Source organism: Schistocerca gregaria, chromosome 7 (genome assembly GCF_023897955.1).
Source record: "Schistocerca gregaria isolate iqSchGreg1 chromosome 7, iqSchGreg1.2, whole genome shotgun sequence".
Classification (NCBI taxonomy): Eukaryota; Metazoa; Arthropoda; class Insecta; order Orthoptera; family Acrididae; genus Schistocerca; species Schistocerca gregaria.
This window is the reverse complement of record NC_064926.1, coordinates 214,046,697-214,073,906: the sequence shown is the minus strand read 5'-3', so window position 1 is coordinate 214,073,906 and position 27,210 is coordinate 214,046,697. Positions and strand designations below refer to the sequence as shown.

Below are 27,210 nucleotides of genomic sequence, written 5' to 3'. Positions count from 1 at the left end.
TCTCTTCATCATCACTCTCCTTAATATGTAAGCTCTTGGGTTTTGTTCTCTGTACTTTGGACACTAAATATCTCCATTGATCAATTCGGAAGGTAAGACTTCCCGACCACACTTCTGTATTTCGAAACATTCTTTCGTATCTACAATAACAGACTGCCTTAAATCACTGAAACCACGTATTATGAGTTATCTGTACTGGAATGTTTGGCAGGCAGGCCTGTGGAGTTCACAGACCACTGTCTCCATTAATTGATAATGCATCTCTCTCGAAGCTTCTAATATAATTTCATTTAGTGGGCTCTTTTCCTTGCTTTAGCTGTTGCTGTCAGTAGCCACAGTTTGTCTATAATTTTGTTCGGATTTTTATAAAATATATACTCTGCAGTTTATATGTTCAGCTTTTTGTGATGAATGTCAGTGCCTCTGCTTTCGCCGTGTACACCACTTATTGCTGGTCTAATAATGCTAATGTATTTCCTACTGTTTGTGGTTCTTAACTGTCCTTTTGGATATTGTGTTACGTATGTGTGTTTGTCATACGTGATATTTCAACATGAGATATCTTCTCTTTCGCAAAAGCTTTTTGCAGTTCAAGGTTCTCAGGAACATTACCTCCACCAAACATGGTGTCTGTTCAGACCCCCCGTCTCCAACGTACATGGTGTTTCTCGTCAAGTATATAGGAAGTAATCCCAACATATATGGTTGATCCTGACAGACCCCTCTAATTCGATAGCTTCCTTACTCTCTTCTTTCATTCTGTCTTCTCATCTTCCATCACATTGCTTCACCATGAATGAGAGCTGCTTTATAGTTTCTGTTATGGATCTAAACGTCTCAGAGAGACTGTTCATGGTCCAGTTGTCCCAGTTTTAAGAGTCATAGTTGGAGATGAATAGCTTTTTGCACTTCTATGACTTTACATTTTGTCGAGAGGTTGCTGCATACTAAACCTACTTGGACAGCATACACATCTTATACAAGATATACTCTAGGGCTAGCTGTGATGATGCGTTGTTCGACTTTTTAACTTTCCTATCTCAGATTCATGTCAATGGACTCTTTCATTTGTGCACCCCTATCTGTGAGCTGTACAACGTGACTTTCATAACTATTGCCCTCATAAACACATCCAGTTTCATGAATTATATATTGACACTTGTATTGATTATTTCATTTTTTCCCATCTTCATGTGCCTCACATCGCTGGATTCTGTCGTTAAACTATTCCACCTTAGTATCATCTGCTACAACTGCTACCTTGATAATGCTATCCAGTTCCGTTAACCCTGTGTTGATTTCTTGCCCAGTTTGTTGGATTCTGTCATTCATCTGAGCATCACCTTTTGTAGTTACTGCCTTGAGACCGCTATCCAATTTCATTAATATTGGATTGATCGCCTAAATCTTTCTGTCAAAATACAAACATATGTTTTGCTTATGCTTCGTCCCATAGGGATGAGCAGTGCATCTCTGCAAATTAGTCTATAGTCGAAAATGTGCTGACACAGTAACGTTTTGGAAAACTGCCCATTATGGGCAGCCTCTGGAAAGTTTCATCTATATTGAACCTCATTGAACTTACTAGTTTCATCAATAACCAGAAAGCCTTACTGTGAGTTACTACAGCAATCTTTGGATATAGCAACGAATTCATTGATTAACATGTCAGTTTCTACATGGGCTTTGTAATATGCTTTAAATTCAGATTGCCTTGTTTAAAAGTGATAACAAGATACACATTATCCTGGACCAACTGCCTCAGGATCCTCGAGTATGTCTGGCCCAATTGAATTACACTCCCGGAAAAAGTTAGTACACCCTTTTATGGATTTCCAGTTCACTCGGGATTTATTGTTGCAACAGTGCGTATGGAATACGCTAAATTACCTTTACAGATCAATAGCAAAAGCGGTTCTTAGGTACCAGGTATTGACTCATGCTCAACCACCCAGTTAGTATGTAGTCAGTAGCCTAGATTGGTGGCAATGAAGGCGCTGACTTTGGCATCCAATGGTTCACACAAAAGGCGAATACTGCCTGCTCGACCTGTCCATATAGTTCTGTAAGAGTTATTGGTTGATGAGTCCCACCATAAATCACATGTGTTTGATGGGAGACAAGTCCAGAGTGTGTGTTGGCCAGGGGAGGTGTTACACATCTCACAGAGCACATTGAGTTTCATGGGCAGTGTGTGGATTAACATATCAACTTTCTCTTGCAAGAATGGCAAAAGAATGCCTCTTACAACCTTCTGCTCATACTGAGCACTGGTTAGTGTTCTCTCCAGAAGCAACAAAGGTGAACGAGAGCTGTAGCTAATTGCAGACCATAAGCTCTGATGGGGGGGAGGGGGGAGGGGGCAATATGTGTACACGACTGCACTCTATGAGACAGCATGAATGAAGATCACTTGCATTCAGGCACATCTGCTTTGGCTCTGAGCACTATGCGACCTAACATCTGTGGTCATCAGTCGCCTAGAACTTAGAGCTAATTAAACCTAACTAACCTAAGGACATCACACACATCCATGCCCGAGGCAGGATTCGAACCTGCGACCGTAGCAGTCGCGTGGTTCCGGACTGAGCGCCTAGAACCGCGAGACCACTGTGGCCAGCCACATCTGCTTTCATCGCTGAATAACACGGTGTGGTTCAATGTTTCAAGTGATCCTCCAACAGCATCAATCGGGCAATGTAGATGCTGTGGCGTGACTGGAATGTTGGCTGTAGATGTGTGTACCCATAGTCCCACTGCTAATAACTGCTTCACAATTGTTACATGTTAAGACGTCTGGACTCACAAGTCCTCTTATCTGTGTGGTGATAGCTGTACGATCTGACACTGCTGGCCTTACACTATGATGATGCTGATGAGCGTTTGTGCTGCGTGGACGTCCAGAACCTTGTCTAAGGGCGAGACAATGTTTGTGTGACCACTGCTAGCAGCATCATTTTACGACTGATGCAGCATGTCCAACTTGTGTGGCAATTCTGTGGTAGGACCATTCTACCACTTGAAAGACTACAGTCTGACCTTTCTCAAACTCACTCAGTTGGATGAAGGAACCATGAGTGCATCCCTGTGGCATGGTTGCCTGCTTGCTTCACACATTTGCACCATACTAAACCTTCTAGCTGTGAGCATTCCATACTTAAGGGTAGACACAGATGACACTTCGGTAGCTATGTGACAATGCAGTCTGTTGGTGGACAACACAAACCATTATCAGTACATCTACAGTCCCCTTGGTGGCACATGCTGTCATCAGATCAAATTCGCTGTCGATTTTCTAGATGTATTAACTTTTTTCTTTCCAGCAAGGTATTTCGAGTTGCATACAGAGGTCAAAGAACACTTACTTCCGGATCACATCCTGGTTTTCCTCTGCAACGTCCTCAAGTATGAGTATGCTATTTGTCTTTTCCTTTGTGGTGGTGGAACATCGCTGGTTTCTCTGAACGTCTGGCATGTTACTCTCTAAGTACCATGCAATATCTCCTGCTATAGCTAAAATTTTAGCTGAAACAGCGTTTTTTGGAAAAATATGTACATACTCGAACTGTATCCTCTCGTGTTGTGTTAACAGTGTGAAAATCATATTAGCCTTCCCACAATCTGAAAGTCTAACAACTAAAGCATCTACGTTTTCAGAAAGTAAAGATCCATTTGTTTCCTTCTTTTTGCGGTTTGCAGCATCACTGCAGGACCAGTTAATTACTACAAGACTTTTGTGATGTGTATGTTTCATCCATTCGGGCACAACGACGACTAAGCACTCACATTGGCATACAGGGTATTTTATAGGAAACAAACACATATGAAGCAGTTAACTGCCACCTTAGTCGACAGTCTACTGCATACTTTATACAACAATTTATATATGCTAGACTCTTAAACGTCTGCTCCTGTATCTGTATGCTCTCCCTGCTAGCGAATATTATAACTGTTCCTGGGAAGACTTTTGCTGTAAACATATTATCTCCCGACACTACTGATGATGAAAGCTGAAATTTCTATTGACGTATCACATAGTCAACACCACTCATCTACAGATATCACTCTAGCATCACAAAATCGTGGATTTTCAAATACAACACTGGACAGAACTCCCAGTCTGACATCATACTGAGACTGACACATTTACAGCCAGTGTTGTTTAAGCTGTAGCTAACTTTAAACAATGTAGTTACCAAGTAATGCGACTGCTTTTTCACCTCATCTGCTACACATTTCGACACTTTCATTCTTTGGCAGTTTTCTCCAACTGGATGAACTATTCATTGAACACTGTTAATATACATTATTTGTGACAGTGTGAGCAACTTAAAAAAATATCATAGTGTAAAAGACGATTAAGCTGCATCTTTTACCAGTTTATCGTTAGGATGAACAAGGTTAATATCTTTTGTGGAACAATGGTGCTCAATTTTAACTTATATGAGGGCAGTGAGTGTATATGGCAAGAGAATTTCATTGACGCCTCAACCACTATCTCCTGATTAATGGAGAAAAGTAACTGTCCAACTTTGATGTATTCGATAAAAGACTTAAATCAGATGTTATGGATATTGCTGAATATGTTACAATGATTCAACTAGAGGATTATGGCTTCCTAGATGATGATACCAGTGATTGCATTACTGCTTATAATATGTTCGAGAGTTGATATCAAGAAATAATTGTAAAGTGACTATAAAATTTTACGTACTGAAGGATGTCGCAGTTTGAATGCTGTAGACCAGTGGTAGCCAACATGGCCCTACCACCAACTAGGGGGCTTTCCAGATTCCATGATGGGTGGCAGCAGCAGTAATTTTAAAAATGTTTTTATTAGCTGTTCATAGCATTTTGACAAAGTAATTATTATTATACGTTTTAACTTGCTTTATAAATTTTATGAAAGTAAAGTTACTTTCCTACATTATAAAGAACCATTATGTGACAGATAAGAAAGGTTGATTACCGCTAACATAGACTATTACTTTTTTTCTACACATCTTATTCCTTTGCTATTTGGTTTTTTACAAGGATTTAACTTGCTGCTTCAAGTGTTTAAAAATAACGTGCTTCTTTCTCTGTCTGAGCCCTGTTCTAAACACTATGATGTGAATGTGTGGTGCCAGATTGATGAGCCTTCTCCTAGTAAACTGTAATGTATTAGGTGTAAAAAGTAAAATAACAAATTATTTCTTTCTATTCTATGTTTTTAATTGATAAAATATGTGTAGACATGGTGGCTTGGCAAGTAAATGCTAATGTTTAAGATGCCACTGACTAGGCCACATGGACTACATATATTCACAAACTCTTACTTCAGTGAGGCAACTGTGCCTTACTCCACTTGACCATTAGTCCGCCCCCGGTAGCTGAGTGGTCAGCGCGACAGAATGTCAATCCTAAGGGCCCACGTTCGATTCCCGGCTGAGTCGGAGATTTTCTCCGCTCATGGACTGGGTGTTGTGTTGTCCTAATCATCATCATCATCATTTCATCCCCATCGACGCGCAAGTCGCCGCAGTGGCGTCAAATTGAAAGACTTGCACCCGGCAAAGGGTCTGCCCAACGGGAGGACCTAGTTACACGATAGTTAGTTACTTGACCATTAATGAGCTATGTTCACTTGTATATTGGTGGTGACTGCTTATCGGGTATTGACAATCTGAGGGCCTGAGACTCCCAACATACATCCACATTAGACATTCGCCCACAACTGTTCAAAGCCACAGTATCAGTGGCAGCGACAGTGCTGGCTTCAGTGTCAGAGCAATGCTGACTGCAGTGTTGGGGACTGTGGCAACATGTGAGTGTGCTCACTCCTGGTAAGAAACATTATATGTTGTTATAGATAGTTGGATTGGACATGAGACTGAGAATTGACAATTATTTTGTAGGAAACACAATGTGTTCTATTGATAAGTTTATGTACAAGTTCCATAGTGTAATTGCAGCACAGAATTTTGGAAACAGCTATCTTTGGTATTCCTTAAATACAGTTTGTATCACACTGAGGGTAATAGGTGGCATTATTCACATAGTTTTCCTTCTGTGAACTCAGCTTCCATACACCTGACAGATTCTACATTTACATACTGTGGTACAAGGGCAAGAGACTATTCTGATTGTTATGTACTAACACTATTTTGCTCACACAGTCAACAAACTCACAGTACAGCACTCTTTCGTATGGGTGCCATAGGCACAATTGTTCTGTAGGGAACAATAATGTACAGTCCATGTAATTTCACAACACTTGGATGTTTTCAGCATATATTCATGTCACATGAAACTAATTCTAGCATTGTCTTACCATGTGTATAAACTGGGGTGACTCTGTGGTTAACCTTTGAACGTCTGCTGGAGAATAGGATGGATCATATTTTGTCATCATTGTTTTCCTTATAGACCCCACCATACTATACAGATATTCACACTTGCTCCATGTTCAACTTTGGCATCAATGTGTTGTATACTTCAAACTTCAGTCACCATGGCAAAGTCACAGTCCAGTGCCAGACCTATATGTACAGGTTTAGATCCACTCATGTTCGTGTTATAAATGACAGTGAACAGAAAAATTCAAGTAGTTTTGTCAGCTGTAGTAGTTCCAATGGTGGAAGCTGCTGCTGCTGTAGTGATGGTACAGTAAAGTTGAACAATCCCAGATCTGATAAATCAGGAAAGCCATTTGTTGGCTGCTGCTGTAGTGGTGTGGACAGTAGTACGTGACTGTCCTCATCCAGAAGTTCTACTAATATCGGATCAGGGATGCATTATGCTGCTGGAATAGAAATATCAAACCATAAGCATAACAAATATTTATTAATAAAAATTAAATAAACATAATAACATTGGATACTTACTTTCAAATCTAACAATCTTATTCCTCTTATGCCTGGGGCCATTGGCTGGTCCCTGCTGGCACTTCACCCTTTCACTATGAAGATCAGACTTTGAATGAGGAACACTCAGTTATGTGGTTTCATAATATAATAAACAGGGGGAAGGGAACATCTTGTTTCCTATTGGTTGAGCCTTCCTATTGCTCTGTGGAAAGCAGGAGATCAGGAAGAGAGGGGTAGTGGTGATATTAATCAACTGCCAAAGGTTCCCCCAGGTGAGGCTAGTCTGGGGTCATCTTGAATATAAGTCACCCGAGCCTGTAACCTGACACCAGAAGTGTAACCTAACAATGGAAGTGATGTTGAGATAATATCATTATTTCACCCAGAACCAGCACTGGCAACCTACTTACATCTACATCCACATTTGTTTCCATACTCTGTAAACTACCTAACAGAAAATGGTGGAGGGTACCTCTGGTACAACTATCATTCTTTATTCATCCTGTAAATCGTTATTAAGAACATAGTTTGTACAAACGATTAGGATAAGTCAGGTTGGGTATAGTACATTCAAATTTATAGATACTGTTATATAGAAAACAAGAATCAATGCATGTTGAATACTGGTAACATATGATTGAAAGAATAGTATGCTCAAGAATAATTATGTAATTAATTACACTATATAATCTTAGTGCTCCAAAAACTTAGAACAGAATAGGAGTAGTGGTCAAGCAAATACTCTTTCAGTTTCTCTTTAAACTTAGATAATTTTTGTTTCTGTTTCAGATAGGGTGGCAGGTGGTTGTACAACACAATGCCAGTGTGATACACTCCTCTCCTACAAATGTTTGTACTTTCTGTACTGACATGTCGGTAATGATTCTGCCTAGTATCTTGAGAATGGAAATCACAGTTATGCTTGAAGAAAAAAAGGGTTCAAATGGCTCTGAGCACTATGGGACTTAACATATGGAGTCATCAGTCCCCTAGAACTTAGAACAACTTAAACCTAACTAACCTAAGGACATCACACACATCCATGCCCGAGGCAGGATTTGAACCTGCAAACGTAGCGGTCACACGGTTCCAGACTGAAGCACCTAGAACCGCTTGGCCATACCAGCGAGCTAAGCTTGATGATATTTTCTTTTTTTTAATATGTTTACTTTTATGAAGATGAGTACTATAGCATATGTAAGTGTATTTAACATTTTATTTACATTGTTGAGGTGTGTCTCCCATTTCCTGTTATCCTGGTTATGTATATCTGAAAATTTTGACATATTTCCTGATGAGTTTTGCTGCCAAAGTTAAAAATCAGTATTGCCATGTGGAACATCTTTGAAGTGTCAAGATTGAGTGACATAAGTTTTTTAGAATTTCTTTTTAGCTTATTTGTTCAGAATCATTGTTTTAAATCTTGTATCACAGCTGCAGCTGTTTCTTGTAGGCTCTCTTGATCACATGACTTAGGATATTAGTGTTATCTGTAGAAACTACTGTTGTCCCTCTAGTTAGTTTTCTGATAGATCATTAACATAAAGAATGAATGGGAACGAGAACTGACCCTTGAGGTACTCCATATTTCATTTTACGTGCATTACTATAAAAATTAGAAACTTTGTGCATTTTTACATTTATGTGTTTTATTTGAGTGACCTGTTGATAATCATGCAGGTAAGAGTGGATCCACCTATTTGGTAGGCCTCATATTCCACAATTTCTTAGCTTCTGCAACAGGATGTCATGATCAATTAAATCAAAAGCTTTACTAAGGTCAAGGAATATGGAAGAAATATCGTGCATATTATCTATTGCAGTTAGAATTTCATCTAGGAATGTAAAAATACCTGACTGTGTTGATCTGCCAGTTCTGAATCCATGTTGTGAATCACTTATTATCATTTCTTTATTTAGGACGGCTGTTAGTCTCCTAAGAAACAGTTTTTCAAGAATCTTGCCAAAGCCTGACAATATGGATACAGGCCTGCAGTTTGCAGTCTCATATTTGTCTCCTTCATTGTATAGTGGTGTTACTTTTGCCATTTTCAGATTTGTTGGGAACATACTACTCACGAATGATGAGTTGAAAACATCTATTAATGGTTTTATAATAGATACTGCACTTGCTTTGATGATAATATCTGGTATTTCATCAGTACCTGCTGAATATTTGTTAGGTAATCTTTTTATACCCATAAATAATATCAGGTGTTGTAGGAGACATAAATAGAGTTCTTGTATAGATATTTGTATCTGAATGTAGTGTATTGCTGTCTATTTGTGAGCTGTAATGCTTAGTAATCAGGTACTGTGATATATTTGAAACATTATCAGCCACTTCTGTGGGGTTGGTTATTTTATTGTTATTTTCATGAAGTTCTATGTTATTGTGGTCTAATGATGTAGTACCTGTTACTTTGTAGATAAAATTTCAGGTTTCTTGGGTCTTGTTCCCCAATTTTTCTATTTATTTGTCATTTTCAATGTTCTTTGCTTTTGATAAAAATTGTCTGAAGATTCGTTTATAGTGTTTAAAATAATTAATAAAAACAAGACTTGTGGGTTTTTGAGTTTTTATATAATATTCTTTCATCCTAGAATTAGTTACTAATGTTTGTGTAGCAAAAGCTATTTCAGACACAAAAATGTTGTTATGTGGCCATAAATTTATAAAACTTCTAACCTGTATGGTTTGAACTATAAATACCATTTCAGTTAGCTATTCACAAGCGAGAGTAAAAGTAATCTACATTTTTGTCACTGGAATTTCTGGTATTAGTTCTATTTTTTTGGCTTTCATGTCTAGTGGAAAAGCTGTTGTTAGTCTTTGGGTATTGTGATCACTAAAATCAGTGATCACAACTTGTATGTTGGAGGTATATTTATCAGTGCTTACAAAAACCTGACCAATGGCTGATGCAAAAGTACTATTAACATGTACTGTGTTAGTTACAGTTATTTTCAAATTAAAGGACTTAAGTAGTTCCTTATTTCATGTTTAAATTTATTGGGTTTCGAAAAATCAACATTGAAGTCTCGACACAAGAAAATATTTTTCTTGGGGGTGTTAAAGTTCTTTAACAACTCTCCCATTTTATTATAAAAGTTTTTTATCGTCATCTGGTGGTCTGTATACACAGATGATGACTGTATTTTGATTTGACAGTTCTACTATTTACTGTTATATGTCTCTCTCCTTCTCTCTCTTTCTCTGTATAAGGTATCAAATTTGGTTATATTAATGAAATCTATATTTTGTCGGACATATATACAGCTACCACCATGCCTGAGCACTTTTCTACAAAATTTGCCTCCTAATTTGAACTGAGGTAGGTTAGTCAGTTCTAACATGTTTCTGCTCAACCAGTGATCAGTGAAACATGAACACAAATATCATTCAAATCGTTTAACAAGATTTCTTTTTCATTCAGCTTGTTGGAAAGGGACTCAACATTTTGGAGGAGCAATTTAAAGTTTGAACTAGGAATGTTATTGAGTCGTACTTCACCACTTACCTCTTTTTTTAATATAGTATTGTTAGCTGTTAAAAATTCTCATTTTGAGAGGAGGGTGGTGTCTTCCTGCCAGCTTGTTCCCTGTAATTTGGGTCCTGCCTTTCTTGTGCCATGGTGCATCTAATTATAATCCACTTGTAGAGAAGCATTGGTTGCATTTTCGCACTTGCATCATACTGGCTTTCAAACTGTACTAATTTTGTTTTAAAACTGATGTCTTCAGGCAGGCTTATTGCCTCAAAGATGAATGGATCTGTTTTACACAATTGATAATTTTAATTACTGAAGAAGTTCTACCACATACTTGCCCTTTCCCCTGTCTGTTCAAGTGAAATCCGTGCCGTGTGTATTTATCACACAACAATGCTCCATGTAAAATTTTATGGACATTCTACTTCTGTTGCTGTTCACTGTTTGCACTAAATGATGAGTAACCATGCTGACTTCCTTGTTTACATATTTTTTGTCGAATCTTTTTGGAATTGTGTGTAAAATAACATTGGTCTTATTACCAATTTGAAGAACATGTGTTAAGACATTATCAATGTTTCAAGAATTTTGTTGTATGAGTCTTCAGTATCGTTTGCCCTGCCATTAATATAACCATATAACTCGCAATGAACTATACTGATAATTTATTAGTTCAACTGAAAATTCGCAGAGACGAGCATTTGGCTTAATAACACTTTGAATATCATACTCTGATTCGAACTTTTTTTCCAGAGTTTTTCTACAGTACCTGCCTTGACTTCAGTTACTATCAAAATTTTTGGCTTCTGTACTGTATTCCTCGACTTGTAATTTTGTTTCATTTGTTTATGTGCTTTATCTTCCAGAACACTAATGGAGTCGTTAACAGTAGTTTCGTTTTCGCTGGTTGGCATGTGAACACTGTCTTAAGTTACACTTACAATTTGCACTATCTATTGAGTAGCTGGCCTCAGAATAGTTCCTTTGTCAGCAAGACATTTACTTATTCTGATGATTTTTTTCTGGATGGCGTTAATACTGGGCAAGCACTAGAATATGAACTTGCCCTCATTTTCGACTTTAAATTATCTGTGTTCGTCGTGCTTTTTCCTGTTCAGCACTAAGTTTCTCATCTATTTCAAAGATTTTTGCTGACAGGCAAATGCTCCTCTCCGCAAAGTTTGAGTTGAACTGATAAATTATCAATAGACTTCATTGCGAGTTATACTGTTATAATAATGGCAGGGCAAATGAAGACTCTTTATTTCTTTATGTTTTTCACTGATTTTGGACAACATGGCACCTCTATACTCTTGCAGTACTGTAATTATTTCGTCTTTAGATGCCGAGTAAATTATGACCTTTTGATCGCCTTTTGGCACCAGAACACTGTTCTTCGTTTTCGATGGCATACACATACTTCTACAGTTAATTACTGTATCAGCACCTGAGAAGCACAAACTGTATTTGTCGCCAGAATTTTTTATACACTTTGCACTAGAATTTATATAAATTTTTCTAAGCTGCGAATTTGTTAAGATATTACTCTGCATCAACCTGGTCTTTTCCCCTTCTCTGTTGCTTTGGAAAATGATTCATGGGAAAATGAATGTCAATAAATTTCTATATAAACTCTGATTATTTTGATTTTCTGTGGCGTTTTTCTCCAATTTCAAAGTGTTTTCAATTAATATTAAATAATTAATATTAAACACTTCCTGATGTTCTGCAAAACGATATTTATTTGATCACAGATCAGCTTTTGGTTTCTTAGGTGATCTTCAGGTGACTACTGAAAGTCATAAACACAATACAATGAAGTGTGACTTACACAGATATTACTTACTCTTAAAATACAGAAGATGGATAAAATGGTGACACGTATTGTTTTTGCATACAAAAGTGTTACTTTTTTGTCATACAGAAATAATTACATTAACTAAAAGAGGAAACAAAGATATTTTGTATAGATACATTCAACAACTAGTGAATAGTAATTTTGAATTTACATTTTCACCATATTATTCATAACCAAAACTTAATTACAAAGATTGAAAAGAGAAATTTACTTTCATCATTTAATACTAAGCTGGTGTTTGTTGTGTTATGATAATTGATTTACAGTATTTCCAACAGGATCATCTTTCTACATTTCTTTACAGGATCTAAAACTTCAAAATCTGTATCATATGAGTAGTTTTCTGTTATAAAATGGTTCGAAGAATTCAACCCTTCTTTCTTAATCTGCAGCTTCTCTCATCTCAGATTACCTAACTGCCACAGCTCTGCCTGACTGACCAATATACACATTCCCACAGTGGTTGCATGTACTTTCATATACACCACTCTGTACCTTGGATTTGTAGTTTGTCTTTACTATTGAATAAAAACTGTGATATAACCTCAGTAAAAAAAATTGAAGCCTACAGACCTGTACTTTATATTCCCAACAACATATCATATCACAATTCTTATTCAGCTGTAAAGACAAACTGCAACTTGCAATGAAATGAGTGATGCACATAGAATCGCAAGCAAACACTGAGCAAAAACATATATTGGTCAGTCAGGCAGAGCTACAGTAATAAGGTCATCCAGAAATTAGAAAAGATTTAATTTTTCAGACAATCTTGTAACATAATAAAAACTCATGTGATGTAGATTGTGAAGCTTTATATGCTGTACAGAAATGTAGAGAGATGACCCACCCAGAAATATTGTAAATCAACAAACATATGACACAAAATGCCACCTTACTATTAAAAGATCGAAATAAATTTTTCCCTCTTTTAAATTAAGTTTTGGGTATGAATATTATGGTGAAAATAGAATTAACATTTATTTTTTACTTGTTGTTGAATATGTGTATACAAAAACTTTGTTTTCTTTTTTAGTTAATATAATTATTTCTGAATGACAAAAACGTAATATTCCCTATGCTAAAACACTATTCATGTCACAGTTTTAATATCTTTTCATATCTTCCATGCATGTAATATCTGTGTTTGCGACATTCAGTTGTCACTTGAAGATAGGCTAATGAGCCAACAGCGAAGGAGTGACTAAATGAAAATGATTTTACAAAACATCAGAAAGAGTTTCCTATTTAATATCATAATCATATTCTGCAAAGTACCAACAGAAAAGTCAATTAATGTTAGAAAAATCTTATCCCAAGACTTTAATGCTGCCTATTTGTCATCATATCCTGTTCATATAGTGTGAAGACACCTCTTGCAGGAACTGTATAGTGTGTCCTTTCAAAGTTGAGTGACAAAGAATTGACCAGAAAGCACTTTTATTACTATCCATGAAACTTCATTAACCAGGTGTAGAAAACCATTCTTGATTTGCCTGAGATGCATCAAAGTATGAGGCTGTGCAGAAAAATAACTCTTCCAAATTTATTATGTGAAAACTCTTAAAGATTCTTCAGTAAAAGAAATGTTATTAACATTCTACATCTTTATTCTTCAGGTCTACATATTTATTTGTCAAGAGAGAGACCAGTTTATTGATATCATAGCTATAGCATGTTTCACTTTGTTGACAGAGCCAGAACCTCACCTTCATGTTTTACGGGGTTCTTTAAGTTTTGAAAAAAAAAGATGAAAATCGGTTGGGCCCAAGTTGGGACTGTGTGGAGGATGGCTGATGAACGTGAACCCAAGATGTCAGGTTGTTTCAGATATCGCAGTGCTCATGTGTGGACTGGAACTGTCAGGTTTAAGGAGTAGATGCTGCATGTCTGGACGAACTTTTCGATTTCGAATTTTAATTACAGTATGCTGTTTCTGAGCCACTGATGTTACAAACACCCTGTTACATGCTATAATTTGGAACCCTCTAGAATCAGAGGGTTGCAACCTGCGTACGAAATGTGGAAAGTTGACAGAGTAACATGCATGACATGTAATACGTCAACCAATAATGAGAACAGAATAACAAAATCGGAGTCGTTACTTTTCAGCATGCTCACATAGAAATATTTAATGAGGGGATGATTAGAGCAAGACAGACAAGGAAAAGGAAAGAAAACACAACGCTTGTTCTCGACAATTTATATACAACACAAAATATTTCCCACTAAAATGTGGTGTATTTGAAACTAATAGAAAAAATATAGCATTCTGGTAAGTCCTCTAGTTTCAGAATAAATGCTAATGTCTGATCATTGCACCCGTTCAAAACGTGATATGGTCTCTTAACTTTGCTTAACTACACTGCTGGGCATTAAGATGGCAAAACCTTGGAAAAACGTCAAATGTCACTTATTGTGTTTGAAACATGATTATCGATATGGTCTGTAATGATTTTATCTAATTTCTTTGTCTGTTTTTACTTAATGTGACTAAAGCAGATCTACACTCTTTGATGTGACATCCATGTAAATGTTTTATTGTTTATTTCTCATAATTTATGTAATGTCGAAAGTAGTGTGCTGTAAAAGAATGTAAAAGCTAAAATTTTAATTGTAACACTGGTCCACACATAGGGAAAATAGGTTTGTAATCATGTAAAACTTGCATGGAAGTCCCTCTGCAATAGAACGGGCTAAACAGGAACAGAACAGGAGGATATGGCTGTCAAACTGCAAGGCTCCTATGCAGCATAATTCAGTCAGTGACTAGCCGGCAACAGGGGCGCATCTTGTGAACTAAAAGAGGGGAGAAGAACTGCGAGATTATATAATGTAACCTTGATGTGGAAGTAGTGTGGCTTATTGTTCATGGTCTATTCTGGTTAGCTTTATTCTATGAAAACCCTAAGAAGAGAATTCTCAGAGCTTGTGGCACAGGAAGAACTATGGATACCTTGATCATCCTTTTTTTTTTTAATAGCACAGGAGGTCGGCACTGCCATCACCTTCATGTCAATTTGTCACTTGAATACTGTGTAATTGCATGGACCAGTTATATGATTTCATTTTCAATAATAATTTTGTGTTCTGTAAGCATTGTATCGAGCCTTTGTATTTAATTCATAGTCTTTTATCAAGATAGGTTTATAAACCAAATGCTACGATGAATCTGAATATCTTGTTTAGTGAACAGAAAAGTAATTATTTTCCTTAACAAAAGTGAACAGGCTTTGTGTAGTTGTAAAGTACATAATTATTTAGTGAGCGTAAGTTTTGAAATACTCCACATAGTTTTCATGAAGGGATGGTAAAATCATTCAGTTCAAAGATACTTTTAACTGAGACAATAGTGATTACATTTTCATGTGAAACATGTTAATATTGTTTCCATCTTGTGTTGTGACTAAAGTATTCAGTCATTATCAGAATATACCAACAGATTTGTTTCTGGGCGCTGATGCTAGTTGTGGAGCCAAATTTAAATGTCATATTACAATAATATCAATCAAGAAAAAATAAGCAACTGGCTGCAATTGTTCAAACTATACTAGATCCATGTGCCACATATTCCATATGAGCTAAATAACATAAGGTAGTGAATATTCCTCGAGAATACAAATAATAATCAGCACAAAAGATACAATTACTTCATAAATATTTCAATAGTAGTAATTAACTTTAGTTAAACTGACAAAAGAACCTCCTGTCCATGTCAGTAGTACTCCATTATTAGTAATCATTTACCTATAATTGTCACGCTCTTCCTAATGTAATGTACAGATAGTAAGTGTCATTAAGAGCCAGTTGATGCCTAAACATATTAATATTTCTCCTGTGTAGTCAATTCACTGGAACATTACTTGGTAAATTGTGCTACTGTCCTGTATGCTATCAGAAAAACAGGGGTTTAGTATCAAGTAAAGTCAAACCAAATAGTTAACTTTCTTTACGAATCATTCTAGTAAAACTTTGCCTAATTATACTAGGAACCGTTTCTTTTTATGTAATTACAGTTTGCTTGGCTACTAATATAACCTTGGTTCGAATTGCATTGGTTTTGCTGTTGTTTCCCTCTCAATAAGAATCTCTCCAGAGTCGGCAAGTAATCTGATACGTTTCCATTACAAATAGTCACGATCACAAAACATCCTTTCATAGGAATAACAGTACCAGTATACAGCAAATTTTGTAGTGGCTAGTAATGTTATATATCTACTTATTGTAGTTTAGATATAAGAATACATGGTTAACCTTACAAAATGTTTGGGTGAGAAGAGGGTGCAAAATTTTGTTCACAGGCCTGTCACATCTGGCAGTACCAATGGCTAATGGATATAATCCATCTAGGTGTCAAGTGGACCTAAGCTTGGATGACATACATGAGAACATAATTCTGAACTGAAACTTCCTGGCGGATTAAAACTGTGTTCCAGACCGAGACTCGAACTCGGAACTTTTGCCTTTTGCAGGCAAGTGCTCATTCTGTTAACTTTGTACTGTTTCAACGTTACGTCAGAATTTATCAACTGTGGTGACTGGTGGATTTTTCTGTGTCAGTTTCAAGGGAATAGCTGTACATCCTCTATACCAAGGTAGATCAGAACAGCATGATATATGTGAGGTCTTGCAGTCTCTTGTTGGTGAAAGATAGCTCCAAGGAGACCTCAAAGATAGGACGCATCCACTGGCCTTAACTCGTTAGATGTAATGGTTGCTGTTCAAGTTTCTGGCTATACGAACCAGAGGTGATAATATTGTATTCTCTATGGCACATCAAGATGTCATTAAAGGTGCTTGGCCCATATGACGATGAAGAAGTCGATTGTGATGCTATATGCAGAACCAGGAACTGGCTGAAATGACTAAGTACATGGTGCCACTCCTATGGCCATTGTTGGGTGCTTTGTAGACAGGTTGCGCCTCTCAACTCCTGCGTCAAGGGAACCCCCAAAAATGCCAACCATGCTGACAGTCAGTGGTGCTTCAGACTTCATCCCACTTGTGTTGCTGCAAGCAACCCATTTCCTGACTTAAGGTGCCTCACATTACTGTACGATTCTGCTTGAAAGTGAATAATATGCCTGTCCTGTCAGGCATTAGTAGTGTAGGGTTATTGAGATTCTCTATGGCATTGAGTATGGCCGTCTTGAACTTATTGGTGCCATATTTGCACGACATTTGTGGTATGCTGACCAACACAAGCAGCAATATTGTGGAATGATAAATTGCAGTGTCGACGCAACACAGTCTTCTCGCAAATTACCAAAATTCAAATTTGATTTCTGACAGAAACTTGCTGAGTAATATTTCCTTTTATACAAAATTAAGATGCATTGCTGTTATCTGCTTTGAGTAGCTGCGTTGAAATGTTGATCATTTTCATACACATGTAGCACACTTTCATATGAATAGTGGGGCTAGGTCGGCTTTTATCCACGTTTCACTTAAATGACTGGTAAGTAGAGGCGCTAGTGTCAGTTGGCTACATGTGAGGGGCAATTACTTCATCATCAAACACCTTATACACATTATGTCATCAAAATTATGTTAGCAAGATGTTTAAAACTCGCAATAGCAGAGGTAAATCAGTTATGCTAGAGAGAAATAAAAAAGTAATAAAAGATAAAAAATCGAATCAGGTGGAACTAGTTCACATGCACTAGTAGCCATTAGGACTCCATGTTGGAAAGCACCCAAACATTAAGACAAGTTATTTATATGGTATGGCAAGTAGCAGTAGACCTTAAATAATGAATACTGATAAGTAATCCACAAGAGTACTAAAAGGAATTGGTTAATCTAGATTACACAATAAATCACATAAATCTAAAGGCTGTGGATTCAACTAATTACTCAGGGATTACAGTTATGACTAACTTACATTAGATCTATTGCATAAATAATGTTGTGGAGAAAGCTTGCCAAAGTCTGTGGCTTACTGACAGAACACTTGGAAGATGCAACAGGTCCACTAAAGAGACTGCCATTACATATGTCCATCCTCTTCTGCAGTACTGTCACATGGTGTGGGATGCACATCAGATAGAATTTCCATGCCAACAATATACACTTAACCTGAACTTCATGCAAATTAACTCCATGTTCGAAAGTATTCAATTATTTATTAAAAATACATAAATATGTTGACAACATCAGAGTAACTTGGTACTAATTACCTAATTTACAGGTTAAGCAGCACTTGTGAACATCTGTAGTTTGATCTCGGACCATAGTCAGTGTAAGGCACGAGGGACTCTCAAATATTTCTACTTCTATCTTATTTTTAGAAACACATGACACTTGCTAAGTATCACAGTATTATTTCCAAATCTAAAATATCTATATAAATGTCAGCCAACCAAAAATACAACATTTATGTGAAGTGACACTATTCTTTTTTCTACACACACATGCTCACAAATTAGTTTCTCCACACTATTTCCACATCTAAATATTTACAAAATACATGCCATGTACTAAAAAATAATAACCTAAGCAAGCAGCTTGGAATTTCAGTCTGATGCTTAGGTGAGAAAGTGCACTAAAACACACTTAATTAGCTATATAACTGCACAAAACACTTGTTGGCTAAAATACATATATAATTAGGCAAGTGCATAAACAAACAAATAGGCAGTATGAAGTAGTATCAGCTTCAGGAACAATTAAATTAATGTGTAACACATAAAGCATGACTGTGAGTTCTCACATTAATTGCAAAATGCTAATTCCACACCTAAATTTTCCTATAATTCTACAAAACACATTTAGCATGCAGAGCAAGCAATTGTCATTTCATGTCTGAGAGTATGGACAGGAACTTACCTGAACAAGAACCATTGCAACAAATTTCCCCATGTTAAAGAAAGAATGAACAGAATCCTCTATACATCATTATGTTACAGCAAAATTATAACTAACTGCCCAATGTCACAGCAAAAATATAACAAACTATCCCATACTGCAGCAAAAATGCAACAACTTGCCCCCCATTACAGCAAAAGTATAAAAATGTCCTATATAGCAATATGTTAGAGCAAAATTGTAAAAAACTGCACACATGTAAGGGTAAAATTGTAGCAAATTTTTCCTATACTACAAGAAAATTGCAATAAATTGCTCCTTTTGTCATTTTACCGCAAAAATGAATCAAATTTTCCCATACATCACTATTGTTTCAGCGTAATTGTAACGAATTCCCCACTACATCGATATTTTACACGATAACTATAAGAAATGGGGTCATACAGGACCAAGTTATAACAAAACTGTTACAAATCACCCCATACAGTTCAGTTTACAGGGTGGCAAGTTTATGCTTAGTTTAAAGGGTGTGGCAATGATGAGCAGTTAGCAGGATTGTCAGTGAGGATCTCATAACAGTATTGTAACAGCAGAATTGATATTGTGTACGTTCATGGGTGTCAGATAGTGGAGATCTCAACTAATGGGGATGTGAGTTACTGGGGGTGTCAGCTACTGAGAGTGTCACCTGTTACAGTGTCACCCACTTCTTCAGTTACAGATAAACATACAGTGAAATGGTAACAAACTGCGCTATACATTATCATGTTACACCAAAACTGTAACAAATGGTTGCATGTATCACTATGTTATAGCAAAAATTGTAACAAATTGTCCTATGCATAAACATGTTACAGAAAAATGTTTTAAATTATCCATGTTATAGCAAAACAGGAACAAGTTGTCTACTTATAGCAAAAATTGTAACAAATTATTTTCCATACATTGCTATGTTACAGCAAAAATTATTCCATTGTTACATAAAATTTTAACAAATTACTCCCATGCATCACTGACTATGCAGGCTGACATTTTCTAAATATCTCTGAGGTATTGAGCAGGGTGGCATAATCTGAAAGGCGCAGTATTTTGGCAAGTTGACTTGTTTACATTAACAGACATTCCTGATGACTTTTCTGATGGGAACCATCTATATATCCTCTCCTTGACACTGCAGCCTCTGAGTGATGACTGGCACTGTGAGTGGAAATAGTACGGTGTGAAGGAAGAATGATGTTGAGGCTACATACAGGGTCTTCAGTCTCACGGCAGTGTCTATGATGTGGCGACAGTGTATTCTCATTTTCTTCAGTTGTCATGATGGGAACAGATTTCAATGCAGATTGCTACTGTGCTTTTGCCATGCTCAAGATTTTGCTCCAACCCTTGCTTAGTTGAAATCCACTGTCTTAATCTTTTAATTTGTCAGGTCTACAGCCTTTTTTAAAAATACAATCTCAGAAGTTAATGGACTGTTGAAAGAACACGGTGCCATTGTAATCGAGGACAAGTCCATGGGAGAAGCAGTGCTCAGTCACAGCAGATTTTGTCAGCTGTTCATTGTCTGTGCATCTCCCTCAGACATGTCACAAATTACAATGGCAACAGCAACTGAAGGCCAAGGATCAATACCTGCTGTTACACTTCCCTATCTCCACACTAGGTCCAGGACCAGAGGTGGCTGACCAGAGGCTGTGGGCAGGGAGAAAGTTGTGTGTGAAGATGGAAACAGTCATCAAGCATGCTGCAATGGGCAAGAAGTCAGCTTACCAAAAGTCAGCACCTTCTGGACGACGTCACCCTGCTGAATACCTGAGAAATCCTAAAAACATTCCCATGTGAGGAAAACACATAAACACAAGTTTATATTTATTTCTCAGAGTCATGACATCACTTGCACAGATCAGTTCCCTCTCTGTATCACAACCATGACCCACTTACTATGACATCACATGTGTGTCATTGACCTTAACCACATGACATCATGAACAAAGATGACAGAATTCATGACATCTCAGTGGAATTCGTTTTATAGTTGTGTGTTACAATTTTCCTTCAGCATGGTGATTTATGCAACATTTTCACAATTTTACTGTACCATGGTGAAACACAGCAAAACTGTAACATCATGACATATGGGGAAATCTATTAAAATTTAGTTCTGATATATCGGCAGATAGCGCAGTTTGTTACAAGTCTGATGGAAGATCGTGATGTATCTGACTGTTTGCTACATTTTCGTATGGCTATATACAGTTTTGCTATATATGGTTATGTACAGAGAAATCTGTTATATTTCTCTTATAACACCAGGGAAATTTGTTACATTTATCCTGTAACATAATCCTATATTGAGCAATTTACTACAGGTTTTGATGTAAGATCAAGATGTACGGAGCATTTGCTTACAATGTTTTCTTCACACCTCTAAGTTTTTCGGCAGTTAGTGACAATATTGATATAACATGGTGATGTATGAGGTGATTTACTACATTTTTCATGTAACATTGAGTAATTTGCTGAAATTATGACGTAGCATGTCGATTTATGGGGTAATTTCTTACCTTTTTGATGTAGCACTAGAAAATTTCTTACAATTTTGCTGTAACACAGTGATGTATAGGACAAATTGTTACATTTCTGCTGTAAATGTCGATATATGGGACAATTTCTTAGAATTTTGCACGAACATTGTGATGTATGGGGCAGTTGTTACGGTTTTGCTGTAGCATAGCGATGTATGAAGCACATTTTACATTTTTGCTCTAGTGAGCAGTATTCTTTTATATATTCGATTTAACACGCCAATGTATGGGACAATTGTTATAAGAGGGAGCAATTTTTTACAATTTTGCTGTAAAATGGTCATGCAAGGGGCATAGTGGTATGAGGCCTCCACTGTCGCATAGCAGAAGATGACCAACTTCTTAAATGGCAAGATACCTGGTATGGGGTCACTGTAACGTTGGTCTGGCTTTGAATCGGTTCCAATCCGACTAAGACGACATTTTGTGAATAAAACTACTGTGTTTAGGAGCAGCTGCACAGTTTCTAAGCAAGGGAACTTAGTCTTCATTTACTAATGCTGTAATTGAAGCTAAAGTCTTACTGAGAGAAAACAAGTGCTTAGAAGAAAGAGGTGTCTTGACTCTATAGACAATCGCCATTTGACATATCAGGAAACAATATTTGCTGTCGGTAGGTGTTCTGACAATACTGCTGTGCAAAATGTTTTCCAAGCATGGGGAGATGTACAGATGATCGGTGAATGGCGGACTAGCTGAAAATGATTTTTGGGAACATATGATGATGTCATTGTCAATGTCATAGGAACAACATTACTTACTTTGGTAATTCTTGTCGTTCAGTTGTCTTTAAGATGGAATGTAGATCGTTAGTAATGTCCATGTGTGTTTTGTTATGTTATAGAACAAATGTTTATGAATTTTGGTTTCTTTAACATGTGGGACTAAGATCGAATTAAGTTTGTTGACTAATTTGTAAGTCATTGCCGTAGTGCTAACAAGCAAGCCACATATATTTTGATAAGTAGTACAGGCAGTGTATTACAGAAAACTGTGTTAATGTCCATATATGTAGCGTGGTGTCGAGATTTAATGTTGTATTTATTAATTTTTGTGCAAGTTTAATTAGCATGGGAAATAAACAGTTATTTTAATGTTCTACAATGAAGAATAAAGAGTAAGTCATTTATCTACAGCTGAGCTCCTCCTTAACTTCATTCTGTTTGCTATTACGAAAAAATGTAATCATACAGTAGAAAGAAAGAAGCCAATAGGCATGTAGACGTTCAAGTTTTTGCTTTTGTCGATTCCATTTAGTAAAATTGAACAGAAGGCAAGCCCAGTGGACAATACTCAGATAGGGATAAGAGTTGGCCTTCTGTGTTCCGTTCTGGGGAACACCTTTCAGGTGGAAGAAGGTTTACTGCAGACAGACTTGAGCTGTTAGTAGTAGCCAGTCAGCAGCGATGACAACAGGTCGTGTTTTGTTGCACTTCACAAGATATCGCTATTTTTGTTGACAAATGCACTTATTATTGGAAGAATACATTTATTAATGATTCAACATGAAGAACTCATTTCTGGTAATTATTAGCCATGGATGTAAGACATATCAAGCTAAATAATGCTGCTGCAACGGTTGCACCAGTTTGATTGAATCTGGTGTAATAAGGGCAGCTTTTAAGATACCACTGTCATAAGATTTTCGCCAGAGACATAAAGAATATATAGAAGTTTTTTTGGGCACCATATCCTTGATTGCTCTACTCATAACAAAGAAGCTACAGACTATTTATAACAAAGAAGCTACAGACTATTTTTTTATTATTCTTGTAAAACGAGAGCTAGGGTAAATTCAACATTTGGTACAATCATGAGTGACTTTTGTCAGAATAGTTATATGTATACCTGAAAATTGTGCCTGCAATTTAAAGTACTCATTTCATTTTACTTGAACCCAGCATAAAGGTTTATCAGTGTTGTGTTTAACAGTAGTAGCAGTAGCTGCAATTTTATAGTCAGTTTAATGAGCCAAAGTATAATGCATATATGATGGATCGTTGTGTTGTGGTCCTTCAGTATATAGTGTCATCATAAACGTAATTTCTCAAAGTTTTAATTGTAAATTAATTTTATCAAATTACGTACCTCAACTTCAATTTTTTGAAAAGAGTTAAGGTCATGAAAGAAGTCGATCAATATCTTGTCAGTTTCATTCTGGTTCTTCAAAACAAGTTTTAACTTTATTAAAACAAAACTTAAATAACTGTTCAGAGTCGAATGAACAGATTTAACTTTTAATTTTCGTTGCTCCAGAATGTGGCGACCATAAATAGCAAATTTTAGAGCTAAATTTCAGGGGAGATTCATCCAGATAAATTTAGTCATGGTCCCAGTCTCAGTGGTGAAAGTAGACTCTATGTTTAGTGGAAAACATAAATTATCAAAACAATAATTCCTGGTAGTTAGCGAAGTGTAGCGATTACTTTATTGCTAAATACAGTGACCCAACAGTTTGCCTCCTGACCACTTTAGAGGAAAGATGATAGTCAAATCAAAATTCAGTTAGGTAAATAAGCGGTCGAGGTTGGTCAAAGGGTGTGTTGTAGTTTAACATATTATTAGTTGGAATCACAAGTCTGAATATAGGCACTACAGAAGGTATAAAAAGTCATTTAAAAGTAATGATGCTTCACAGACACAAGCAGAATCTCTCAAGACAGACATTAAGAGAATGTTATTGTTGAGAGTAGAAAAAAGGTCGATAGGGTCATTTTTAAGTTATCATATGAAAATATTTAATTTGAAGTTCATTGTGCCTTGTAAATTGTGATACAGATATCGAACTTGAGTTGTTGCTTGTGTACTTTAAACTGCATGTTTTATCAGTAGTGTCAATGTACAAGCTATGTGTATTTTTTTAAAACATGTACAACAGTCCAATTATGACAGTGGTGCCAGGTGCCACACGTTTTGAACTTGAAATCCTACCTGTGTTGAGAAATAATACAATTTTACTTTGGTACAAGTTCGATTTTCTTTCAGGACTACAGATCTGTAAATGTACTGACATATTATGATAAGCAACCTGTATGTGATATTAAACTTGAAATCTTAATTTGTTTTGACAAATAATTTTATTTTTGTTCTATGATCGGATTTTCGTTAACGATCAGAGAACAGTAATGCAAAGACATACTACAGTTTCACCTCTGTATTGGGAATATTGTGCACCATAGCCTTGGTCAAGCTTTTATCTCATGTTCAGAGCATAATGAACTTACAATTGTGTATTACGAAAATATGTGGTTGAAGTGTTATAATGCAATAAGTGCTGTCTTCCCTCTTAATATGGTGCTTGGCCAGTCCATTTCCTATGTCTATGTTCAATTTTTTTTGTTTTAACCTCGAGCAGGTCTAAATTACATAGAGTGAAAAGCAACATTAGTCAATGAATATCGTCGATAACATTTTTCTGGCACAGAACATGATGCATTGCCTCCTCCCCCCCCCCCCTTAAATGATGCTTGATGAGGAGATGCAGTACTGAGAAACTTCTAATTCTTCTAAACATATTTTTTGATACAGGAATATCGTGCATTACAACTTTCAGATATTTTTATGTGTGTTTTTAACATGAAATTAACATTGTGACACTTGATCAAGATTGTCTGTGTTAGTATACGCTTCCTCAGTAAAATGATGCTTCTTCAAGTATTTTTCTGTTCATAGTCTTCTAAGGCCTCGGTGAAATATCAATAGCCTGTTTAGGATGCTACCGATGTTCTGTACAGTTACAAAACAATTTAGATGTTGAATTAATACTGTAGCAGTTAATTTGAGAGTTCACAGCCATGTTTTAGGTGTCACTTGTTTATTACATTCGACTAGTTGACAGCATTTCAGACTATTTGTTTGTTTTTGTGCTTGCCAACTTATCATAGTATTTTAGACAACATGCTTTTTTTGTAGTTACAGGATGGGTCTGGTTTGTATTTGCACATCCCTTCATCTAAGCTTAAAATTAAATTCCAATCCGCCTTCTTAGGATGTCATTTTTTAGCCGCTTGTGTTTTGTAACAATTTAGATGTGGGAGTAGCATGAGGGCACTTAATTTGTGAGGCCATAGTCACTTTTAAGACATAAATTTGGACGGTTATGTGTGTGTGTGTGTGTGTGTGTGTGTGTGTGTGTGTGTGTGTGTGTGTATGTTTGTATCAAGTGTTACAGTCTTATTTCTGCACACAGAATTTCCATGTTGTTGACGAATTATTATCAGACATTTTATATGTGGAAATAACATAGCGATACTTTGCAAGGATCATGTGTTTCGTGAAACAATTTATATTAGTAAGTATTTATAATTTGTGGGTCCCTTGTCCTTTTCACAAAGTGTGGTACAGATATCAAAGTATGGACATTTATAAGTGCTGCTTGACTTATAAATTTAAATCACTGTAGTTAGAGTAACAAACGATGTCGGTCGCATTTAGGCTGTTTCGGTACACCTATGACACGCATTTTCCGACATTCAAGGAGGGTTCAGTAGCGTTCTTAGCACTGTTCTGTGAACATTGCAGCCAATGCGAGTATTAACGTTATAATAGCGAGTAATTTAATAAGTTTTTTATTCCACTGACAGCAAACTGTCATGACTGATGATCGTGGTAAGCGACAAATTCCATATAAGCAAGTGAGGACGTAATTTACAGGATACACCCTTTTCCCTTCAAGTGAGAAGCCCCTCTATGCACTTACTGCTATTGTCGCTTGGAACTGCAAAACTGCAATCCCTATCAGTGCCTCGACCCATGCGGACTTACATTGTTTGTGAACAAGCGTATAGTGCCAACTTATATCAATTCGTCAATATCTTTACTTATTTTTGATGAACCATCGAATACTTTCGAATATGGTTCCAATTTACGCAAAATTCAGACGAAGTCTGCTTATTTTTAGCATGGAAATGCTGCAGAATTGTCAATGTCTATATATTTTTAAACATAATGTTAATTTGAAATTCAGATATTTTCGAACGTGGTGTCATAATGGCTATTAGCACAAGTGAGTTGATTCCGCTATCTTGGACTTTTTTCGATTTTTAGTGTTCTGTACCATAGTCGGTAAAAAGAAACCCTTATATCTTGTTGACTGTCTCTCCGTCTCGGCCGCCAAGTGCACGTTTTAGTTCAGTCAATGCCTCATTGGGCGGCTTGCGCGCCGGTGATGAAGATGAAATGATGATGAGGACTATACAACACACAGTCCCCGAGCAGAGAAAATCTCCAACCCGTATGGGAATCGAACCCGGGCCCACTTGCATGGAAGGCGAGCACGCTACCACCCAGCTAAGCAGGTGGACAGGTACAGGTATAAAGTTGGAACTTATGTCAAATACTAAAGTATGCTGTGTAAAAACTGTAAGCTTCTTGTAAATGAAATCAAAAGATACAACATTTGTCACATATTTTGTACTCGCAAACTCGCTCCTCAAAACCTACAGATAAACAAACTACTTGTTCATGTGGAACCCTTAGAGTGTGGTTACTACTCGCAGTTTTTTAAATTTTTCTTTTAACTTATTGTAATTTCACACTACCAAAAATGCTTTCGTTCCACCAACGTGGGTAGTTAAATTTCCTTGTCGTCACCATCCTGATGACATCGTGTTTTCAAGGTC

At 36.7% G+C, this 27,210-nt stretch overlaps 1 protein-coding gene across 1 annotated transcript in view; it reads right to left on the bottom strand.

The window, feature by feature from the left end:
• Positions 1 to 27,210, bottom strand: part of LOC126281641 (dehydrogenase/reductase SDR family member 11-like) — a 147,722-nt gene that overhangs the window by 17,344 nt on the left and 103,168 nt on the right. The gene's annotated exons all lie outside the window — the stretch shown is intronic.